General features: G+C 37.3%; 1 protein-coding gene across 30 annotated transcripts in view; it reads right to left on the bottom strand.

The window, feature by feature from the left end:
• The window catches only part of TCF4 (transcription factor 4), a 347373-nt gene that overhangs the window by 100108 nt on the left and 222075 nt on the right, over nucleotides 1-25190 (bottom strand). For 4 of the 30 annotated variants that reach the window (XM_026496371.4, XM_026496372.4, XM_057313064.1 and 1 more), the window contains exon 1: nucleotides 1-25181. This exon is cut by the window's left edge and continues 2793 nt beyond it. The exons of the other annotated variants lie outside the window; for them this stretch is intronic. The gene's annotated coding sequence lies outside the window, so the exon portion shown is untranslated. Of the gene's footprint in view, nucleotides 25182-25190 lie in introns of those variants that run through there. 30 annotated transcript variants of the gene reach the window in all.

Below are 25190 nucleotides of genomic sequence, written 5' to 3'. Positions count from 1 at the left end.
TGAGACATTTCTGCGAATTCAGACTTTGAAGTTTCCTTTGTGACAGAAATATCACCCATGATAAATTTTTAGTGTGATGCGTGGGGAGTTAGCACAGAAGTATAAGAACAACCGAAGCTATATGCATGAATCCATGTGTTTCATAATAATTTTAAAAGAAGTCTTAATCACAGCAGCCAATTTTTAAGGGCCCCCTAACCTGGTCTGTTTGTTTCACCAACGTATAACCGGGCAAGTTACCTAATAGGCAGAGTCCCTCGTTAGTACCAAAATGATAGGGAATGGAAGTTAGCCACGCAAAACAGTAAGCCACCACTCTCCCTGGCGGTCAGCTGCAAACACCATTGAGGACACTACCGATAGGCAGGTGTATTCTCTGCCACTCTTGGGAAAAAAAATCTTACAGTAAAACTCTTGTTTAGAAGTAATGACCACTAAAAATCCACCCACGTATTTCTTACCTTCTACAATTTGAAGTTTACAGTTCTTTAGTTATTTTCCAAAAAGGCCTTGACAGATAAATTTGAGGTGAAGGAGAATTGGGGACACATACCTACAGCAATCACGAGAAATTTGGGGGCTATCTGACCTGAAATCCCCAATGCATGTATCACCTACAAGGTAGACATTCATAAAAACTTGCTGAACGAATGCATGGATGAAAGAATGAATGACCACACTAAAGAACAAGTAGATATTCAAATTCTATACCACTTGAGTGTAGAGCCTTGGATTTTTGTATTCATTGAATCATCTCACAAGCAATTATTTCACAACGGTTCCCAACTTCGTGTGGAGCCCCACTGTGGAACTTGCACAGGATCCAGAGACATGTAACAACACTCTCCCTGCTCTCAGAGACCTGACCACGTGGCTGAGGAGATGGGACCTGTGCCCTTGAATGAAATGGAAAAGTATGACTAATGACTATATTTCAATTGTAAAGTAGGGACAATCACACATATATATTAAACAGACAACAAATTATCACACAGTAAGGAACCGAACCATTCCCTCCCAATCACAGATCTCATTAAAGTCAATTCTACCTCTTTTTCTGAGTAACAACTCTATTACGCAGACACTGAAAAGTCCAAATAAACCCAATAAACACACACACACATGCACGTGCACACACACTATCTTGTATATCGTCCAGAATAAGGCAGGTGCTCAGTAAATGAGTTGAATGAATGGAGGAATGAATGATGGTCATACGAAAGGAGTGTCATTTTCCCCCCAGGGTATAACTTGGTAGTACCTGAACAACTCCATGTTTCTGTTGAAGTCACGCAACATCTCCATTTTTTTTTCCATACAACACTTGCTTCCTTCTACAATGCTGTTCCCTTTGCCCCAGCATAGCTGAATTTAGCTAAACATCATACCCCAAGGAAAACAGTAATATTCAACAATAAACGGTGATTACGTAACATAAAGGGAACAAACACACCCATAAATGTAACAACCACCTTAGGTAAATATCTACCCCATCAAAATCTTTGATAATAAAGCACTTAGCCAATCCACGTATACTGATATACAATTTAAAGAACATACAATTGCCTACATTAAATCTTCATAACCAGTACTCTGTGACAAGTATTATCATTCCTACTTTAAAGATAGAGAATTAAGGCACAAAGAACCTTAGATGACATTTCATAGACCACAAAGCTACTAAGACAGTGGGATCAGGATGTGAGCAAAGTCATAAAATCCCAAGGGCTTAAATGCGAGGGTCAGACATAGCTGTCTGAGAATTACAACCTGGCTACTTGGTAGCAGTTTGACAGTAGCAGAGTCCTATCACGGTCCTATCACAGAGTTTTAGTGCCCTCGTTTTAACACAAGCACTTCTTTTGAGGACACCTAGCTCAGCCTATCAGCGACGTGCTGGAAATGAGAGTGCTTTTCCTTGTTCCTCCTCTGCTGTTTCCTCCAGGCAAGTGTGCCTGAGCCAGCGGTGGGAAAATGATCTCCACCCAAAACGGACTTAGGTAACACAAGTCTCCTGAAGTGAAAAAAGATTAAAAAATACAGAACCATGCTAACCTCTTCACTATTAAGCAAAGATATCAAATCACACAGCTTTTTGGAGTGCTCACCACTATTGACATGAGAAGCACGCACATACAGTGAGATACTTGAAAATATATTTCTACTGATGCGTTAGTATCAAAATCTGTGCTCTCATATTTCAACATAAATGAATAGCAACACCTGCCAAGTCGGGGAAAGGAGGTTATCTAAACTACCCTTATCCACTGAAAAAAGAGGTATTACTGAATTTAATTTATCCAGATGCCAAATAATTGGATTTTCCTGCTCTCCAGTAGGAGTCACTATAAACAAGAAATTTAATTTATAAGGTAAATTAATGTTGGTGTTTAGTTAGCGAATGCATATACACGGATTGCTAATTTTAATAAATTTTCATAAATGGTGATGGCTTATACCTAAGGCAGGCTGATGTTTAGTATCCACCCTAAACTAAGTGCAATGACAAAAATCCTTAGTAGGTATGAGTGTAACTTTTGTAAAAGATTTAATTATCCAAAGGAGGATACGAACACACAGACACACCCATGCAGAGTTAAAAATAATTTTTTCCTGATATCCCTGACTTGAGACGGTCTTGCAATCTAGTAGTGAGCACCAACAAACTTCCAGTATGTCCATTCCTATATTTCTTTGTATTGAGACCTTTCAAATGTAAAAGAACTATGTTTTCTTAGTAAGCGAGTAAGCTTTTTACTTGAAAAAAAAAAAAAAAAGATTTTCCTGAATTGGAAGCCTAATTACCTTAAACTATTTCCAAATACACATTCATCTAGGGGAAATACTTATCTCAGATAAATATACTTGCCAGATGAATATAAAAATATTTGTCTGAAGTAAATCCATAGGACATGAAGAACTGAGATAAAGCACAGACCAGCTCTATCTTCTCAGCGGCATAAACTTATTCTCTTGGCACCATTTAGATGTTAGCAGGTACAACAGTCTTAAGTATTCGTATGGTTCAAATACAGACAAGTTTAGTTTGGAAGGTCCTTTTATCACAGAAGAGTATCAAATTATCAGCTGAGACTGTGAAATCTAATTTCTATTTGTGACTTTATCAGTGACTTCGTATTGTTATCTTGAATCAGATACTTTTACATGGCTTGGGTTCATATGCAGACATCCAAATGGTTTATCACATGATCAAGTATTTATGTTCTCCTTGGCTGGTCAGATAGTTTGTAGTCATATTGATTATAATGTAATTCACATTGGTTACTAAGGTAAGCAAGGGGGGCTATGTTTTTAACTGAGACTTCTGTCCCATAAATATATGACTTCTACCTTTCTGTGGCAGTATTTCTCTTCCGAAGAAAGAGGAGGTGTTCTTATTTTGCTTTACACGGTCCTACACGAGCTCATGCAGACATGATATTTTGTTCTGGTGACATACAGTACCATGCAAAATAATGCAAAATCCAAGTTCCCAAATTCTTGCATCCAGTTAGATCTGCTTCAAGTCATTTCCCCACTTTCCCACATATTTTCTCATTTCTGTGGTAAAGAATACACTGAGTATGTCATTACCCACATGAACAGCATATCTGTTAAATTCAATAAAGCCAAAGATATGAATCAGAATTAGCCTGCAGAGCGGGGAACATGTATGTAATGGCATGTGTGATATGGTGAAGTGAAATAGTAAGTTGCAAGACCAGAATATATAGATTTTTGTGTTTAGTTACAACAGAAACTGCATGCTTGACTCTCAACTGAAGTTCACCTCTTCCTTCCTCAATTTCATGCAAAGACCCGTAATTGCAAAAGTCATAAATTTATTCTACCAAATCTCTGAAACATTAAGTGAAATGAGAAAAAAAAGAGTACAAGCGATACTTCCGACGACTAAAGGAGATGTTTTAGTTAAGGAAAAAAAATTTTCATTATGCTTCTTATTTTTCTCCAGGACATCAATCTCTTTCCCCTGGGATAAGTGGAATGTTCTTTGAAAAAAAAAAAAAAAATTCCTTTACCCTAACCCAGTGTAATCCATAGCCAGTCTCCAAGTTTGATACAAAAACAAACCATTTCTATTTTGGTGCAATGAGGAAGCATCGCCCTGGACAATATAAAAACAGAGACGGAGGAAGTTGACTCAGATTTGCTGCACTTCCCAGATGAAGAGAGCTAGCCGGCTTACCACAATCACCTGAATCAGATGAAAAAGACGCAACTGTTTTTTCCGTCGAATTGATGCACGTGTAAAAATGAATTCCCAAAAAGTTAAAGGGGGAAATCCTGGGTATGTTTGTTTGTCTGGATGAAGGACTCCATTTGAGAAACTTTTGACAAAATGGACTGATGAAGCAGATTGGAATCTGGGCACAGGATGTACACAATTTTTGAAAATTTGTGAATAAATACTGGGCTTCCCAATGCATTGCTCAATGATCAGAGGGAAATGTGATATCACAATGAAAACCATTTTCATTCTAAATAGAATAATTGGCTAGGGTTTGTCAACCCTCTTTGGGGTGGAAATTCTAACAATTTCCTGAGGTTCTAACTGTTGATTACATTTAATTGTTTGACATCGTCCAACAAGTAGAACAACGGATTGCTGGGCAGAGAACAAACAATTTTCAAATACTTTAATGGCTATCCCCGATAAACACTCGAAATAAAAAAGAGTAGGTGAAGAGAATGAAAAAAATAAGTTTTAAAATGGAAGTGAATGACCATACAAGAATTAGCACCCTATACACATCCGTTCCTGAAATGCCTATTTCAAATGCTGGTTTTATAAAGGTTCTGCCCAAAATATCCTTTTGTGTCACCACCCACGTTGAGCAAGAATTAAGGGTATTTCAAGGAGAAAGGAGTAGCAGGTTTAGGTTCCCTCAAGGTCAATCCATAGCCTAAAGCTATGACCTAAATGCTGTGTTCTTTAACTCAAAATGACCTTGAATTTTAGCTACTTAGTTTTAAAAAAATAAATGATCTCTTCGTTCGGTTCATCATAAGCACTTAAATATCCACCCACACATAAAAACAGGGATGACCATGAAGAGACAAATGGGCCAGTTTTGTATCCTCATCCATTAAGAGAAAAGGGCTTGTAGACATCCTGAGGGCAAGCCAAAAGACATTTTCAAAGAAGTTTCGAAAGGGATAAGATACAACTAAAAACAATTTGGGGCTTCTACTAAACAAAAAGGAAATAAATTCATAAGCTCTCCATGATACAAACAGCATTAAAATTAGAATCATTTGGCAAAAATTGGATATCGACAAATTTGGCTTCTAATATAGGCCAACTGAGTCAGGAATAGGTGAGGACTTCCCCAAAGTCATATGGCTGTAATGGTCTTATTTCCATTCATTTGTGGTTGGGTAAAAACTGATTTAAAAAGATGTCTTCATAATCATAACTAGAATTATTGTTAACAGTGTTAAATTGCCAAATTATGGTGCCTACAAACCAGAGGCATGAATGTTGCCTCTATTTGTTTCCAAAATGTAGTCAGCATTTTACCTTCTTTGAACATGATTATCAAATGCATTCTGAACCTAAAACAACTTAAATCCTGCTTAACAAGAGTCAAAATTCCATACAGGTCAACTCTCCCATCCTTACCCCAAGTTGCTCTCTAACACCTGTCCAGCGCCTGCAAGCCATGCTCCTCACATGGTTCCAGCAGCCACCTACTCAGTGTCAGCATATGAAAAACGTGTTGTGCGCAAGGGGAGGGCACAGAAAACACAATAAACATAAGAGCTCCTCAAGCCATACCCATCTTGTACCTGCGTACAAGTGTTGATCTTTGATCAATTTCTCATACTTTTTATGATAAAAATAGGTACACTTAAAATAAAATCCTTGTGGGGGGCACCTGAGTGGCTCCGTTGGTTGGGCAGCCAGCTCTTGGTTTCGGCTCAGGTCATTATCTCAGGGTCCTGGGATCCAGCCCTGTTTGGGCTCTGCTGCTCAGCAGGGAGTCTGCTTCTCTCCCTCCGCCCCTCCCCCCACTATCGCTGGTGCTCTTTTTCAAATAAATAAATGTTTTAAAAAAAAATTAAAATAAAATTGTGTGCATAAGGCTTTCTCAGAGTTAAACATTTCTATATTGAGTCATTATTAGTACAATTATTAGACAAGCGACTATATTTCATGATAAATAATTATTAAACCTGGAAAAGTAAAAAAAAAATTAAATCATCTTTTTTTTAAACTGACTTCCAAAAGAGCTAGTTTCTGATTCTCCAACCAAGCACAGAGGGATGAGACCTCCATCCCCATCACCTGTTCCCTTGTACTTATTAGAGAGATGTGGAGGCCAGAAACCAAGATGTTGGTTTGAGTTCTGGCTTAATCTCTAACTAGCTCTCTAAGCCTGAGTGAGTTCTGGCTTTAACTAAATCTCAGTTTCTTTATAAATAAATATGTTTGAAATAAATAACTGTTAAATTGTGATCATGACAGGGTTTTTTTCCCCCCAAGTTTGAAATTCTGCAATTTATGGCTTTATTATAATGTGGTATCTCTGGACATCAATCTCTGAAAATATGAAAACAACCAAAACTTGTTTCTGCAGTTAAACGAGCAAAAGCTCAACTGTAGGGAAAAGATACACAGAAGCTTCTAGGCAGAAGGTGGGTTGTGTAGCTGGGGCCTCTGTCTTAATCTGCCAGATCTGCAACTCCCAGCAAGAGAATGACATCAAGTTCTGTAGTCACTTCCAGATAAGGACCATTCTAGATCCTCTGGATCCTCCAGCCAACTTTAACGCAATAAACTGTTGCTAAATAAATCATGCACCTCCTTTATTGCTCCCAAATACTATAAATTTATAAAGAGGAGAGATCAAGAGTTAACCTTCTCTGCCCCACCTTCTAACAACGTAATATGCACAGAACAAAAGCTTAATCATATTTTACTCATGGAGTGAATGAGGAACAAAAAGAGATTTATATCCTTCCTTTCCCCAATGACAGAAATCATCAAGTCCAGAATTGTCAGAAAAACACATTATAGTCAGCCCTCAGTTCAATTTGAGAATAAGTCAAGCCTTTGTAAAATGGAAAAATGAGCATATTATGAGGCAAACATTTTCCAATAGAGCTACACCTACTTTATATTGATAAAACACAGACATACACGTAGTTATGATAAATTATTCCCCTAAGTTTTTAAATTTTCTAATGGTTATGTTTTATTTCGTGAGCCTGGCCTTTCCCTCACCTGGATTATAAATGGCTACAGATCAGGGATGGACCAAGTTTTATTTGCTGGGCTGGCAGAGAGCATACTCATTTACACACACACTTCACAGAAGGGGGCTTGCAGGATCGAATTTATCTCCCTTTCTTCTGTGTAGAGCGGCTATTTTCTCAATGGAATAATTAATAGTGCCAACAATATGCCAAAGATATAAAAATGGATACATGCATGCATTGTCACTTTTGAGAGGTGATACTGTTGTGCCACTTGCTATGTGTGATGCAGACTCCTGTTTGTTTTATGTGTTCTTTAATTTTTCTTGATAAGTCCACCCTACTTATTGACTCTATATTCTACTTCGAAAATCCAATTTTATAAACATTTTCTTCACGGGACAACAGACTCTCCTCCGGTTAGACATTATTTCCTAATGACGTGGAAGAAAACAAAACAAAGAAGCAGGTGCTTTCATGTCATTTCCACATATTTAACTTTTTTCTTTTGTCTTTTCCAACACATTCCATTTAACTTGATTCTAGGCACTACAAAAATGAGAAAACTTTTAAAAAAGATGTCATTTTGTTTCACTGCTAACAAAAATATGCCGATGACAAGAAACTCACTGACAATTACAGTAAATCTTGTGGTTGATTTTATCTATTACAGATGATATTGTTATCACAGACTGTGGGATTACATCAATTGTTGGACTTGGAAGAGTCACAGTCTCTGTATTTATTAATCCACAAGGTGGATCACAATGGTGTTGGAACCTTAGGGCACATTACAAAGTGAACTTTTGCTTAGGGAATACAGTCAATGATAGTGTAGTAAAACTGTATGATGACAGATGGTAGCTACACTTGTGGTGAGCACAGCATAACTATACAGAAAGATGTTGAATCGCTATGTTGTATACCTGAAACTAATGTAACATTGTGTGTCAACTATGCTAAAAAATTTTTTTTAAAATGAACTCTTTTTTCAACAACTACTTGGGGCAGTGTAAGTCTTCCCAATAGGAGGAACTTCGGTCCACTGCTATGTGCCTTCCCGGAATACTGGCACTTAGTAGATGTGCAATAAATATTTGCTGAATTTTTCTGATACTTAAGCCTTATGCTGATTCAATGCTAACTGGGGATATGATGATGTAGGATCATCAATCGTTTCCCACAACTTCTGGCTGACATCAGGGTTCCTTAACCTTTGGGGAGTGACAGACCCCTTTGACAATGTGATAGAAATTACACTGTCTCCAGTTACCTCTGTGATATACATCTGATGACTGAAATTCTGTTGACTAGAATTCTAAGAGAAAGGCAGTAACACTTTGTAGAGACTGATTTGAAATATACTTGAGATCTGGATAAGCAGAAGCCATATCTTTTATGAGACAAGATTAATGCATCAGATCTACCTAAAATTTACTAAGTATATACAAACAATACAGATCCCATATTCTTAACTAGGAAGAAATTTAGTCCGAACACATACACTAAAATAAGTTATCATTTTAGTTGTTTATAGTTTCTTAAAAAAAAAGTTTCAGGGCGCCTGGGTGGCACAGCGGTGAAGCGTCTGCCTTCGGCTCAGGGCGTGATCCCAGCGTTATGGGATCGAGCCCCACATCAGGCTCCTCCGCTATGAGCCTGCTTCTTCCTCTCCCACTCCCCCTGCTTGTGTTCCCTCTCTCGCTGGCTGTCTCTATCTCTGTCGAATAAATAAATAAAATCTTAAAAAAAAAAAGTTTCCTAACTTATGGATACCATCATAGATACCTAGTAGCAATGCAGTAGTTAAAGATCTGTCTGGGTGTCCTTTAAAATTCTCAATTTTCAGATGTTTGTAAGCAAATAGCCAGAATCTTAAATTTGCTATGCAGAGTTGTCTGTAGAGATGCAAATTTCATTTCTCTCTCTCTCTTTATATTCTTTTCTTTCTAAAAAAAAATTTTAAACTGCAAAGTCATTTTGAATCATACATTGCATGAAAATAGACTGTTTTAATACTTGAGATGGCTCATCTTTATTGTCTATGGCCCTTGCCTCCTACCCCAAATATGCAAAAATAAAAAAATCCCTCAGCTCACCTCCACACCTTTCCGTGTACCTTGACTTTTTTTTGAAGGAAGTACAGGTGCTTCATTTTAAATGTGATTCAATGACATTTAAAACCAAAAATCTTGGTAAGTGACTACAGCGCTTCACAGGCTGGCACCCACGACCTTGCGCCGTGTAGGTAAACTTGGGCAATGCCACCCCTACTGTGTAAAACATTTAATCTGGACTCTGTAATCTCAACTGTGATTATTCTCTTTGTTGTTTTCAAGGCTGCAAGTTCCCAGAAAAGTTGGAAGGCCGACCGAGCTTTATTTTCCAGCGAATATTGTTTTTGCTCTCCTGTTGTTGAGTTGGGAGCACAGCTGTGCAAAGTAGTTCCAGTGACCAAGGGACGGTCACAGAATAACCAGCTCAGAACTTCGCCCTGAGTTCACGAGGCGCGGGCTGCGTGATGATTACATGAACGTCTCCACGGCCACCACTTGCGTGACTTTTAAGCGAAATCTGTGTCAGGTAGTATTGATTTAGGTTGATCTCACAGGTCTTTTTTTCCTCCTGATTTTGCCCAACTTACACAGCAATGGACAGGAACAGGACCTAATTTCATTTTTCATATAGTAACTAGCATGTTATTTGTGTTTTAAAAATGAAATGGTAATAGTAGGAACAGAGCCTAAACTGCTAATTTAAATAGAGCTGTAATGTTATCCTTGAAAAAAAAAAATTACAGCTTTATTTGGTAAAAGCATTATTCTTAACAGTAAAAACAACAAAATGTCCTAAACCGTACTCTACATACTTTAACATACCCTGAAATCACTTTCATTAATAATGAGTTTCAGTTCTATAGTCATAATTAAGTCTTCCTAGTAAATGCATTATTTAGGTATCTTCTGATGGATTATCATAGAAGAAAAAGATCTGCCAACATTTCTAAACAAAATCTCCAATTATACAGTTCCAAGATAAACAAAATGGACTTTAATTTAAAGTATTAAAAACTATGGGCCACAACACCCAGCTTAGAAAAGAAATTCCTTTCAGAAAAAAAAAGCAGATAGTATAAGCTCTTAGCTATTTTAAACAAGTTTTAAATGGAAGAAGGAGATAGTGATTTTACCTTTCTAGAAGTGAGAGCAGATACTTCAAAATAATAATTTGAATATTTAGTGATACTAGTAATTTGAGTTATACAGTTGAATTAATAAATTATGACTGGGCTAATTTGGGACTAAAATTATTAATTGTTCAAAATAATTCACTTCCTGTTCGAGAAAATATCTCAATCTCGACCTAGAGAAAAGTCACTACTTAGTAATACCTTTCTTCAGTGGCTGAGAGGCACTCAATTTCCATTGTCAAAGACACCCCTTTAAATGGGTAATATCTAAATATATACGGATGCATTGTTCAGCTCTTTTCCAACGCAGGGGCAAGAGAAACTGGTGCTATATTTTAAATTTAATTATAAAATCAATTCTCAGGAATTAAAAATAATGCCTAAGAAACAGGCTGAGGACCAGATTTGGCCCCTGGATTCTGTGTGAAGCTCTTGCTGAAACACAAGAACAGACCAAGCACATTCGAGCAGAAAGTGTGCCGGTCACAATCGTGGGACTTACACCCAGGGAAACCTGTCCTTAATTTATCCCGCCGTGTGTAGATTTGGCAAGGATCCCCAAACATCATTTACATACCATATGCCCTGAATTACTAGGCACAATGGCTGTGCACAAATATGATGTTTCAGGTCTGACTGTTTGCTTCCTTTTAGAAGTTTTGCAGCTTTCACTTAATTTTTCCCATTGCCACATAATTTAATGCAATATTGCATGTTGCAAAAGAATGTTTTGCTAAATCAATAAATAGTTCACTGTGCCTTGTGACTAGCAGAAGACGACCATGAGGTAGGTGAGCAGGCGGTATCATTTCTCCCATGTAAGAATCAAATAAAGGAAATCAGCTCTTTCAGCTTTGGACTCATTTTAACCTTTGTTTCCTTAATAAGCATATGACTGCAAGGCACTCAACAATAAAATAGAAATCAGATATTCTGGCTACTATAAAACATACAAAATTGGTCAGCAAGTTTTCATGTTTAAAAGGGATTCCTGAAAATAGACTCTATATTTGTTCCTTTTATAAATAAAAGGCATTATAATTGTCCTGTGCCTTGGTTTCCCTCTTCCCACAATAATGGTATTGATACAAACTCAGTAACATTTGTCCAGATTCTCAAGGCAAGTTTAAGGTCAGACTGATAAAAATGTATACTTAAACCAAAAAGATCAATAGCCTAAAAAAGGCTTGGAACAGAATTACGTACATATTTTTTGTTGTGTACTATAAATTTGACTGTATAAACTTCCAATTAAAAATGACATTCACACCATCATTTTTGATAGAATTTTGCACAGTAGGAATACTCATTAATGCAGGGTAATACAGTGTGATAAGCAGCTTAGACATCAAAATAGTAAAAAAAAAAAAAAATGCCAGTTGGTCTACTCTGTACATGAGTAAAATAAAACTTAAAAAAATTAAATACCTGAGGAATTAATGAAAAAGAACACTTATTGGCATACAAATATTTTTTTAACTGTGTCAAATCAAGAACATCCATTCTCTGGTCAGTTTCTGTAGAGATCTCAGTCCTAGTACCCCCCCCCCCCAAATCCATCCTACATTTGATGATAACATGTTAAGTGCATTGCTATATTCAAAATGGAATAAAATATAGTTTAAATGATTTTACCTATCCTACAATTGGCCTTCAAAATTGTGTGTGTGTGCATGTGTATTTACCATGTAATACGAAGTATCTCAAATATCTGAGTTCTTTTCAACACTGGTAAAAGAGAAGTAAAAGGCCATCAGCTAAGTGTGTGCACATGGGTCATTTCTTGATGTTTAACAGGAAAATACAAAGTGATCATACATAATTCTCAACTGTATGTTACAGTAAATGGCAAATGAGGTGTGTCCATACACTAGTAGAGAAATAAGTAAAAGGCAATGCAGTAATTTCAGAGTACTATCAAATAATGTGCTTCCTTTAGGGGACAAGAAAAGAAAGAAGCTACCACTCGAGGACCAGCAATAAAAGGGTTAACAGACATATGCTGTATAATTAGGAGATGCATTAATGATTATGAATAGTAAATGATTTGGTGCAAAGAAAAAATTTTAGTCAAAGGGACATGTACCTATCTTACATGTTTATTAGTAACTGTATGTAACTAGAGAATTCTGCTATTAAGAATCTTGCATTATTGGTGTAAATACTTCCAAGGGTACATCAAATTGTAATCTTTCATACGACATCCATCAAACCAGGCTGGAGATTTTGACAAACATTAAACACAGTAAGGAGGCAATTATGTATGCATGATTTAATCTGCAACTAATTAATATGCAAATTTATTCATATGTTAGTTACTAAATTAAAAATGCAAAGAAGCCCTTATGGTGATTCTCGAAATTTTGCACAAACAGAACATTTAAAATGTAAGAAAAATGAAGTTTTTTAGAAACCTATAACACACTTTTAGTGTCTCCAGAACCTGTTGCATTAAGAAGACTCAAAAATATGTGTTTAAATACGAGATAATAATTTAAAAGGTGTGCTAATTTTATGTGAGAATGTGGGAACAGAAAGGTTAATCAGAATTCTCTCGAACTCTTAAGAGATACACTCTAATTACCAGACAAATGGTATTCTATTTCTAAGCTTCCTTCCCTGCTTTTAGGGTTGTCAGAAGTTGGTCATCTTACTGATATCCTGCACAAATGGTTAGGGGAATAAATAGTATTTGAAAGCAACTAGAGATATTGAAAATTCTAGGGGAACTTTGAGACCATTTGGTGTTCACTACACATACAATTCACTCCTCAAGATGGCAACTCGCTCTTTTCGCCTTTGGGGAGCAGCTCTTTGCAAACAGAGAAATGGGAGGAAATTCGAGAGGGAGGCTAGAAATTCTCCCAAACTCTCTTCCAAATGCATCTTCAAAGAAAATAATGCGACTAACACAAGAGCAACAACCTCCCCAAAAAGCAGAAGGTAATTTCATCCGAATTCAGTCTGGCTGTTTTAGCCCTGCATTTTCCAGACAGTCCAAAACTGATTTGAATCTTTGATGGGAGATGAGGGATGTGCAGTAGTGATAATTTAAAAATATCTCTGGGTGTCTGCGTACAAGGGAGTATCCAGTCAAGTGCATATATTATCCTTTGGCTCTGCTGCCTTCCGCAAGAGTCTGATTTCCCCAGGACTTCCTAGAGCTCAGCAGCAGCAAGGCTCTGTGTGGATCACCTCTCATCTGATTACCTTTCTCATCCGAAGTCCGGCGGCCCTGTATACAGCTCCTGGAGCTGGCACTTGGAACAGTTGTACTGGCCTCAAGAAATCAACACAACTCAACTGCATGAGGAAGCACAGTAACAGCGTCTAGGGCTCTTCCCAGGGCACTGAACTCTCACCCACGGTTTAAAAAAAAAAAAAATCGCCATCAGTCTCATTGCTGCCAAGTGACACACAAAAAGGAAGTTAACCATTGGCTGTTACTTGCATTCACAGTCTGACTCTGATCTCCCAGCTTCCCTTAGCCCATTCTGATGCCAAGCGGACTACAGCTTGCCCATTTCATTTCGACCACGGCAGCCAAAAAAAGCCCTGCCCCACCGTGCAACGACAAGCAGTCTGTTTTGATATTAGTACCTCAGTATGTGATAGAAGAGAGTCAGATGTCCCCAAACTATGTGCCCTCCCCTGAGGGACTCCGTCCTGGCCTTCCTTGGCCAGAGGGATGGGGAGTGTGCCACAAATCCTTAGCTTTGAAAGCACAGGGGAAGGAAACACACCATCCACAGGGCTCAGACAGAAATGGCGAGGAGAGACTCTTCTGGAGAGAGGATTCATGCCCTCCAATTCAGCACTGGCGTCTAACTGGAAATATTAACTCATATTCTTTTCACTCCCTGCCAGCCAGCATACATGAGCACAAACTGAATTACATAAGAAAAGGAGTCTTTTTCTTATGTAATTAAATCTTAGGAGACGCTAGTAAGTAAACATCAGATTTTCTTTCTTTTTTTTTTTCCCCATGAAAGGGAGAGGAATATTTGGGGTTCCAAAGAATGGAATCTTTTCCTTGATTCTCAGAGAGAGAGGACTATGGTAGTAAAATCCTCTCCCCTGCCCCCCATCCCCGTCCCCCAACATGTTCTGATTTCTTTGCTAAATGCGTAGAATCAGAGTCTAACCTGGCTTAACCTCTCCATGTGCCCCGTGATGCTCTCACTCCCTCCAGCATTTACACAGCGTGCCTTTTATGATTCCAACGAGGCATCATCAGGTGAAGGATCTCAATTTCTGGGCATTTCAGGAATCTGAGAGTAACCCAGTCCTCTTTAATTTTTACAGGTGACTCAACTTTTGTTGTGACCAGAACTGAACATAAAGCTTTTAAAAGCTTAAATGTACACATTTATGCATTCATTACACAGTGTTAAATCTAATTTGTTCTTTTTACTGTCACAGGAAGCACATGTTTAAAGCAATCTGTTTCCTCATGTGAATGCTTTCCTGTCTGTTTAAAAAAAATTGCGACACACTTTACCCTGAGTAACCAAGAGGTGATCATAAATATCCCTAAATAGCATTAAACAGATATGAAAGACATTAACACTTTCAGAATGCCAAAGTAGTATTAAAAAAAAAATTCTAACAGATGCTCCTAGGTCAAAAAGTGAAATGTGTGTTTCCTGAAAAAACACTCTCATCAGAATCATAAATGAACTGTGAGCGGAGAAGAGGTGTTGCTGAACAAACGGGGATCCTTTTGGGGAGGAACGCAGCAATCCACTGCCAAAGTGTACTTGCCATCAAAAGCCAAATTGAAATGGAACTTTGATGAAAACCAATATCCTTTGTAATCCACAAGGTGGCAATGACTACAAATGAGGGGTGCCTTCATCGGATCTACCCGGTTTCCCAGAGAAAGTGTCTGTCTCTGTGAACCCGAGCCTCGGTCCCATCCAGGGACCCGAGGCAGGGGTCCAGCCAGAAGGACCTTTCCTGACGAGTCTAATGTGCTGCTTGGCTTTTCTGTCAATGAAAACTGGCTGGGGAAAGTCATTCGTTGTGGAATGCAGACACCATGCTCTCTCTCCCCTACCCCCTTTGGCAGATGTTTTTTTCTTTCGATGCAAGAGTTCACTAATCAGCCCTTGTAAAAAAAAAAAATTGTTCTAAGTTTCCCTTAGCTGACAAGCAAAAACAAGTTTTCTTTTATGAATTCAGCAAGAGCACTGAGAAAAAAAACAAAAACAAAAAAAAACCCCACATTACAATGTGGCAAAGGCCAGAATCCAGCAATTCTTTGACTTTACCTTAAAACATCTGTATAAATAGTCCTGTTTCGTGTTAGAAATTTACCTAAACAGTGCTAAACAAATCGGACTCTGTTTTACTTTAGAAGCGAAACAAAGTGCCACACACTCCCACCTACTCAACACATCTTCGTCTTGCCAGATGAAGTAAAAACCCCGGGCCTAACCTCTTTTCCTGGGGCCCAGAGCCAGCCCTACGAAGGTGGTACATCACTCGGCAGGACCCGCTTCTGGCCAATTACAGAGTAAGACTGATAGAAGATGAAAGAAGAAGCATGTATCTCCTTATCGCTCAGAGGCAGGGCTGATTCAGGCATAAACAAATTACTGGCAGAGGGAATCATATTATGAGGCGCTCTGTCATCTTGGCCTGATGTCCCATTTCAAAAGAAAAAAGATGGAGTACATACTTCCAACACAAACTTTGTAGAGCGGTAAGTCTAATGATTGAAACAGCTGACTAGGTGTCTTGGCCTAATAGAGACACTCCTGCAAGGAAAAGACATACAAAAAGTGCTGGCCGTATTTTGTAGTTTCAGAAAAAACCAGTGACCTCCATTAGGTAGAATTCTTCCACATGCAGTTGAGACCCTGTCTTCTGCTCAGCAGCTAACTACTCCAGTCTAAGCCGTGTGTTAAATTTTCCCAAGTGCTAGAAGAAAGGTAGCTACCTTGCTGTTGATGTTAACATTGCCAGGGCCTTATTATTATTGCCATTAGAGGGTATCATTTCTTAGATATTTACAGTGTGTCGGAACTATGCTGAGCATGTTATATATATTTTGTCATTTATTTATTTCTCCCAATATCCTTAGGAGGAATGTATATTTTCCCCATTTTTGAGGGAAGACTTCAAGGCTATTACATCATGTGCCCAAGGCCATGTGGCTAGTAAGTGGCACGGCCAACTAAAAGCCCAGTCGATTCCATGCTCTTAACCACTAGGTCATACTGTCTCTCTTGCAGAAATGCTATACTGAATGGTCTAGTCTCTCTAAGGGGTCTGCCTGGGAACACCTTAGAAGTACGGAGGGTCATTCTACTGTGAGGTGAAACTTTTGAACATTTAATTGATTCCAGATTGGCAAATACTTAATACGCAGACAACAAGCAGGTTGTGGAGAGCCTTTTGTTCTACCAAAGCTCTGAAGGGCCACAGGCAGCAGAGTATCATGATTAAAGAGGGATAAGCCTTGCAGACAGACTGCCCCGGCCTCAAGCCCAGCTCTGCCATTTACTAGCTGTGTGGCCTCAGGCATGTGTCTTCACCCCTCTGCGTCTAGTTTCTTTAGCCATGAATGAAGAGTAGGACATCCCATCTCATAGGATTTTGTCGGAGTTACGTGATTTATTAGATGCACAGTGCTCAGTTCCTGGCACAGGATAAACACTATGGTAAGGGTTTGTCGTGAGTACATCAACGTCACCTCCTGAAGCAGGTGCTACTCACACCTATCTTGTAGACCATGAAATAGGTTTGCGACCCAACCAGGGCCACGAGGTGAGCAAGGAGAGGATACCGGACATTTAATTAGGAAGAGCTCTTGATTTCTAGTGCTGTGTTATTTCCATCTCACTACCCCACTTTTAGTACTATATTCATTCATTGGAAATCTCTTTCAAAGAAATAAGCAAGGCAGTGAATTTGGCCTCTATGGGACAAAAAAGATCCTTATCCATTTCAAGGTGGTTACAAGTGGGTAAGGGGACTCAGCATCTCCAAAACAAGCCTGAAGGACAGGAAGTCCCTGTGTTTCACTGTGTGCATTATTTGATTTTTTGAATGCACAGCCTTCTCAAGAGGCCAGACTTTATGCTCTTTAAAATGCTAAGGTCATCCCCACCAATTGGGGATGTAAGTGACAGAACACGCAGAACTTCCTTAAACAGGAAGGACCTTAGCGGTGAAGCTTCACGATTTAAAGAAAGAGGACACTGAAGAGAAAGAAATGTTCAGTGTTACTTGGTGTGTCTAGTTTTTTGGTTAGTTGAAAATTATTGCTTTGAAAGAGTATAAATGAAGGAAGAAATGAGTGAATGAATGAAAACTTCTGAAAATGCTTTCTTCTCCCTCCCACCTGGATCTCCCAGCTTATTATAGGGTTCCACTTAACAGCTAGGTTGTTGGTGTAATTTATTAAAGGGAAAACAAAACAGCATTGTTTGTAGAATACTTACAGGGATTTGAATTTCATAATTCCAACCATATCTGCCCATAATAAAAATGCTGAATTCCATTTTTCTTTTGCCCAACCCTATCAATTAAGCTACAGATGATATGTAGCAATGTGTTGTATATACCTAAAAATAAAATTCGTATCGAGGCACTCTATGAGGAACCCACAGGTTTTGGCAATAAAATTTCACTCGTGAAGCATATGCCTTAGTATTAAGTGGCAGAATTTGTACCTTTTTATGACATAACAATACTTTCAAACAGTACAACAGTTACAGAAACAGACTGATTTTCTATTTAGCTTAATGGCTTACAAATTTCAAACTGATTCAACAAGTCTTAATTACCAGGCCAGGAAACTTCTTTTAAAACCTCAGCGTCAGTAGCTATGAGAAAAGAGTTGACTACTGCTATACCCTTAGACACATTTTATTTTTTATCTCATCTGCTAACCTCTTAAGTTATTAGACTTTCCTATGATAAAGCTTGAGTTTTTATACCCCACTTATTATTGAATTATTTTGTACTTCAAGTTCGTTTCATAATGAGCAAGCCAGAAAATATTATTGTACCCTAGGTTAATACACCTGAGCACCTGGGAAACAACTGAATTCCCCAAACAGGGTTACTTGAAAACATTAACGCGAAGAATCAGCCACCTACTGGAAACTGCTTTCTCATGGCAGCTAATGATAGAATGATAGACTTTGCCAATCGGTACAATGAAAGCCATTACAATATTCTTAATAAGTGTAATCCAGGAGGCATATTTAGAATGATATAGGCTGGGGACAAGGAGGCTGCTGTAGACAGACACTCTTTTCTCGGATGGTATCAAGATAATTGCTCCAAAACAGCATTTTTATTTTTTTTAGAAAAAAAAAAAAATCCCTAGATGGTAACAGCAAGTGGTAACAGTGACAGTTTCTGTATGTGTGTGAGGAATATACCACAAGGGTCATTTTTCTGAGAACACTAAGTCTTTCTAATATGAGTCCATGTTTCACAAAGGAAATGCCTTTTAATCACCATCGTTGCAAACACTACTGACACGCAGCAACACACCAAAGCATTTCTTTACACTTTGCTACCAAGGGGGCCTTACTAAGAAATGCCCCTCCTTCTGTTCCACTGAACACTCAAACTGAATCTAGTGACACTGAATACACGTCCGGGTCCTCCTCTCATTACTCTAGAAGTAAACGCTCAGATACCGAGTTTCAACCTTAGTAGCATATTTAGGACTGATTAATTCCTCAGATGACAAAGTTAGACTAGAAAGACGATAGTGGCTGTCGCCGCACGACTTGAATATAATTCTAAAAATGTCCTTTTCAAATTCGAATTTGCACATTCTTTCAGAATGGAAATCTGTGCTTCTCACCAAAACTTATATCATTTTTTCACCCTTGAAATCCTACGAAATGCAGACTCTTCTGCACTACCTTGATTTCTCTGAAGGGGGAGTACAAGCTCAAGCAAAGCATGAAACTCACAGAGCTCTGTACCTAGGCGACAGCTGCAACTACAAAAAAAAAAAAAAATCAGAATCATTCACATGCTGCTGTTTTGAGATAAAATAATTGAGTATTTAAAACTACAAATTTTGCGCCGCATTTTATAAAAGCTCTTATTCCTTTTTAAAAAGAGCACGCTCCAGGACACGAATACACCCTGGGACAGTTGAGATCAAGGCTGAGAATCTCATGCTAGTGCTTGGAAATGCGACTTTACGTTCAGTTTAAGAATTCAGTGCAATTTATTTAAAAAACAAAACAAAGCAGTGTCTGTCAACAGCCTGACAGAATCTAATCTGCCTTAAGAAAATACAACTTAGCTATTTTTGAAGACACTCTTCATTCCTTTTAGGGTTACTGCTACATATTCTGAGAGAATCCTACTTAGTCCTCCGAGTTCTACCCGATTTTGATTTATGACTTTCAAACAAAAACTTTATTATTGTTTGAAATCAGGAAAACACATCTTGAAAATGCAGAAATCGTCAGTGATCGGGGGGAAAAATGAGAAAATTTCCCTATGTTAGAAAATAAAACGAATGGTTCAATATATGAAATATCGGAAGTTTAAAAAATGGTACCCGACCAAATATTAAGCCAAGCATCTATTATTCCACAAACATAAAATAAACTCACAGTCAAACCACACGCTGCAAAACGAGTTTTTATAATTTCAGAATGTATGCAAGCCTGTTACAATTCTCTCTCTAGGTAAAGCAGCCTTACAGCAGCTCCTTGGACTTAATAACTAAACCACTCAGACAGAGTCCAAGGCTTCACACCAAAATATACTCTTCAGTGCAAGTGATACAATAAGGTTCCAAATAACACGTTTCCTGAAATGTATTTCTCCTTTTTCAACAAATGAGGCCAGTTTTATACTAAATACTATTGTTCCAGTTGTTGAAACCTTAACAAAAGTCCTGATAAATCTCAGCAGGTGAAATATCGAAAACTTGGTTAAAAATAAAAATACACACGGGGGCGTGGGGAAGAGATATCACGCTAACCATCTTGTAAGAGCTTGCTTAGTAGAATAATCAGACAAAGGGGGCCGGGAAGGCATCTCTACTGAGGAGGAAACTAGGTGGCTGTGTCTCATTTGAGTGTTTGACACATTCATCCTTTTCATTTGTAAAGATAATCGCAGAGGAGCTCATAAATACGCAAAGCTTTCTTCTATAGTTGACTTTTGTGTTTTTCTTCTCCTTTACATTTCTTCCCACTTTATATTTAAAATATACACACCAGAAGTCACCCTTTTAAGGGGAGCAGGAATAGATTTCATAACAGAGAGGATGATGGAAGAGAGATTTCATTATTCCAAAATTCCAAACAAAGATACAGAAATCTTGTAGCAACCCCATGAGAGACTGGAATGCTTAATGGTACAAATGTTGTATATTTGTATGACTCTCATCTGCTTTTTGAAATATTCTTAATACACTAAGAGCCCCCAATAAAAACTTTAAATTTAGAGATTCTCCTATACTTGTGTCATAACCAGCAATTCATAAAAAAAGCATAATGTCCATGGCCTCTAACTGCAATGGAGATGATAAGATTGGCTTTCAAAGAAAGAGTGTATATGCTGAACTTTTGAAGCCTTTGGTTTAGTAAATTCAGTATTAACTGCATAAAAATATATGTTCTCTGTGATGAACATTTTCTCAACTTTCAAGGTGCTTCCTAGTGTCATGTTACCTATTCTGAGTAAATTGTGTGAAAAATACTTTTGTCCAATTGGGGATGATTTAATTGCATTGTACTCCATCTCTTTTCTATCTATACATTTTCATAACTAGTAAGCATAATTTTAATAGCCAAACTTCATATTTCAATATCTTTAGTTGGAGAATGGGCACACTAAGTTTAAGGTTAACTATTGTGAGCTACCCAAAGATTTTAATGTAAATACCTATAGTTATGCTTTTTCACAAAGGATCTACCTCTCTAGGAATGAATGTTGATGAGGCCCCTCCTTTTATTCTTATCACATTATTGGCTACCCTAGAATTTCCTACAAAGGATGGTGTCAAGGTGACTGACACTTAGTTCATTTTAAAATTAATATAGATTTTATTTAAACGAAAGTTGTATTATCCCTCAAAATTTTGCTGACATGTAATAGCATCACTGTGATTTATGATCAGTTTCAAAGTGATGGGGAAATGATGTATTTTAAGTACTGAGGTTTTCAATCATATATAATTTCTGAGCCTCTAAGAAGGAAAGAAAAATGATTACCAACTTCTCTTTTATATTGTGATTTCCTCAAGCATTTTTGAAAAAAGGTTTTTTTCTAAAAATATTTTAAGGTATGAACTCTACATCATTTTTGAAACCTTCAAATATGAAGGTTTTTTATATAATGTAAAAGGCACAGGACACTTAATGCCATCAACATTATCTAACTTTTTCCTAATAATCTCTTCTGTAAAAGAAAGTCTCATCTAAACTTTAAGATTTTATTTTCTTTAAGAATTCTTCCGTTAAGAAAATTGGTAAAGCTGGTATCTCATACACATTGAATTTTTATTTTTCAAGTCCACCTAATGATTAACTCATCTCAAAGTTTCTTGGAGTGCCCCAATCTTATTTTAGAATCTTTACTATCATAGAGATTCTTGTCCTTAGGATCCATGTACCCAAAACTGTCTCTGATCACCTAGTACAAAGCTTGTCAGATCTATGTGATTTTTGAAAACAACAGGCAAACAAAGATAAAACAACTGTAATTTAACATAAAAAAAATAGACTTTACTGAAAAGTTCAGTTTGGAAAAAGCACTGGTGATAAGACAGATCATAAACTTTTTCTAAGGCGAAAACTTCTTACTTCCAGAGAAATCTGAAGTTCCAGGGATTCCAAATGGGGAACACAGTGAGACTGTCACTGAAGTTTCAAAACTCAATTCGAAGTGAAGACAAATTCCACCCATGTTCCAAGTAGAATGGTCGTCATTGTTAATAGTTTCTGGTTAAATGTATATCATTTCACATTCAAATTACAAGAATATGGAGGTTTTATGTGTTTCCATATTGGTGGGCATAATAAAGTTCCCGAAAGACCATGTCTTTGTGCTTTTTTATGTGTGTTCAGAAAAAATATTTTAAAACAGCACAATGTGAAAATTTTTTGCTTTCTAGATTTTAATGTCGCCACGTAAATTTCTAAGAATTATGGATCATTTTCCCCAAATATGTGATTTAATGGGTATATTTTTCTCTGCATGAGTTCAGGATTCAATATGTATGACGATTCGGCTATACAAAGAGAAGAAATCTGCCGGAAAGAGCAGTAAAGTTGAAAAACGTTAAGTTTAAGATCTAGGATTTAAAAAAGAAATCTAAGACATAGAAATAACCAGAAGTTCACGTGCAGATCCAAGAAATGAGACAGGTGAAATAAATTCTGGCACCAACAAAAACCAAAGTGTTAGTATTAAACTCTCATCAAAAGATGAGGGCTACAAGAACCTGGTATGTGACTGAAAAGAACATACAACAATCTGAAGGGAGAACACGAAAATGTTCTGCAGTACTAAGCAGGGCTCTTGTGGGCAATTAGAGAGTTGTCATTTCACACAGCCTTTCCTTTAAAGAAACATCACCCTAGCCCTAACTATAGGCCTCTGTGGTCCAGGGGGACAGACTTCCCTGCCTCCACTGCGCCTGTGCAAGGCGACCCCTCAGGATGGTTCTTCTACCATCCTATCACTGCCACGCTTCCACAGTGACTCGAGGTCTCTTAGAGGCAGTGCACAGCACAAACACATTTGAGGATCCTGCCAGATCCATGGCATGATGTTGGGCCAGGCTTACATTTCCTCTCTCCCACAGATGCTGCAGTATTTTCAAAAACAGGGCCAGGCAAGCCCCTCGCTCTCATTTCCTGTGAAGATCCAGCCTAATGGCGACTAAAGAGGTCCAGCCTCTGTATTCCGGTAATGCCATAAATAATATCTGATTACAGATGTTACAGTTCAAATTTTCTTTGTTTTAGGTTAAGGACGAGAAAGGGCCCATGTCAAAAAGGAAAAAAAAAAAAGTGAGTTGACACAACAGATTGTGACAGATTTATTACTATTTATCACGGTAAATATGTATTGAAGAAAACATATAAATGTCTTTATCTAGTCATAATCACTCCAAAGGAAATCTTTTATTAGTCCCAATTTCTTATTATGTGTAATAAAACTATTCACACATACTGAAGCAAGTTTTAGGAAGTATCTCTTATTGGATTTATATTCATAATTTTTATTTGAGCTTGAAAAAAGAATAAACATGGCAGAGGTCTAAAAACATGAAAATATGGGTCTACTGGGGCAAACGTGCTACAGTGACTATTGCGGACCCTCCCTTTAGATCGAATTAAAAAATATATTTTGTGCGTTGGTAAGGCATGTGGGTCTTGTGAATAATAAGCAATCCGATACATAGAGCAGAGCTAATATAAGCTAAGTTAAATTGTGATTAAAACAGAGCTGAGATTTTTTTCAAAGTAGTAAAAATAAATAGACGATTGGATTCTAAAATTGACCAAGTTACTCTTTTTTGCTTAAGAAAGAAGAAATAAACAAACAAAAATAACAAGGATAACATTTCCATTTCAATTGAATTTTCCTCCTGTCTCTCCAAAAAGAGGCTGTTTACAAAAATGTTCCTTAAGGACCATTAAAACATTTAGCCAAGATAAATTCTCTGAGCAGAGTAAATCCTGAACTGACCATCAAAAGCCAAAAATTAAATAATACAAACTAGATTTCCAATTCCAGATCTACTGGGAAGGAAAGATACTTTCGTATTTCCAAACACCTGACAACATATCAACAGCACACGAACTGTCCAAATAGCAAAGACAAAACTGTATCAGTGAAATCTTCCGTAGTGGCCAGTTAGCTCTAGGGAAGTATTTAAAAATTTACAATGAAGTAGGAGAAATTATTGTGGACAGTGATGATTAAGCAGATAGATAATATCTAATGCCACACCAAAGCACTCCTTAGAAATTGTGTAGATTTCTGCATAATTTTAGCATTGGATAAAATAAAGTTTATTTGACACTGAAGCATAAATAAGGTTCTATAGCTTTAAGTTTTCCATGGCTTTTATGGCTCATAGCTATTCTATCATTTCACAAGAGTCAAAGGTCCACTTATTGTATTTAATACTGTCCGTATTAGGTTCAGGCATGTTTAAAATGTAAACAGCTGTGAGGACTATATCATTTGAAGTTGTCATAAAAGCTATTAAAAGCTAAAGTTTCATCTACATTAAATCCACCACAAACTTCAAGCTTAAAATATGCTTATAAAAACCTGAGGGGATACTAGTCAATTTCAATACAGCATAGAAATTTAAAAAATAAACCACTCAGTACATTTTTAAGTGACTTACTGGTAGTCCAGAGTGACTATTTTATACGCCACTGGCAGTTTTATTTACACAATATTTTTCTATATTTATGGATAATTTTGTGATGCTTCTTCAACATTACCAAGTCTATGATAATCAGCATACAAAATTTGTGTTTTTTCCCTGATAAAGACTCACTGTGATATATTCACTTAATAATTTTTTGGATGAGCTGAACTGAAATCAAGTCAAATACACAGGTGTTTGGGTTAATCTAATCTTAGCACATTTGCAAAACCTATTATTCTCCTAATTTATTAAAAATGAAGTAAAACTAATATGCGAGCATTGATTGGTAATATATTTTCAGAAACCCAAATATCATTTTATTTTAGAGGAGAACTTACAATAGGGCTCATTAGCATTCTTTTCAAAGAATACTAGAGTCCTACA

This window comes from Ursus arctos, unplaced genomic scaffold (assembly GCF_023065955.2).
Source record: "Ursus arctos isolate Adak ecotype North America unplaced genomic scaffold, UrsArc2.0 scaffold_17, whole genome shotgun sequence".
Taxonomy (NCBI): domain Eukaryota; kingdom Metazoa; phylum Chordata; class Mammalia; order Carnivora; family Ursidae; genus Ursus; species Ursus arctos.
The sequence above is the reverse complement of the archived record's forward strand: the minus strand, read 5'-3'. Positions and strand labels throughout refer to the sequence as shown.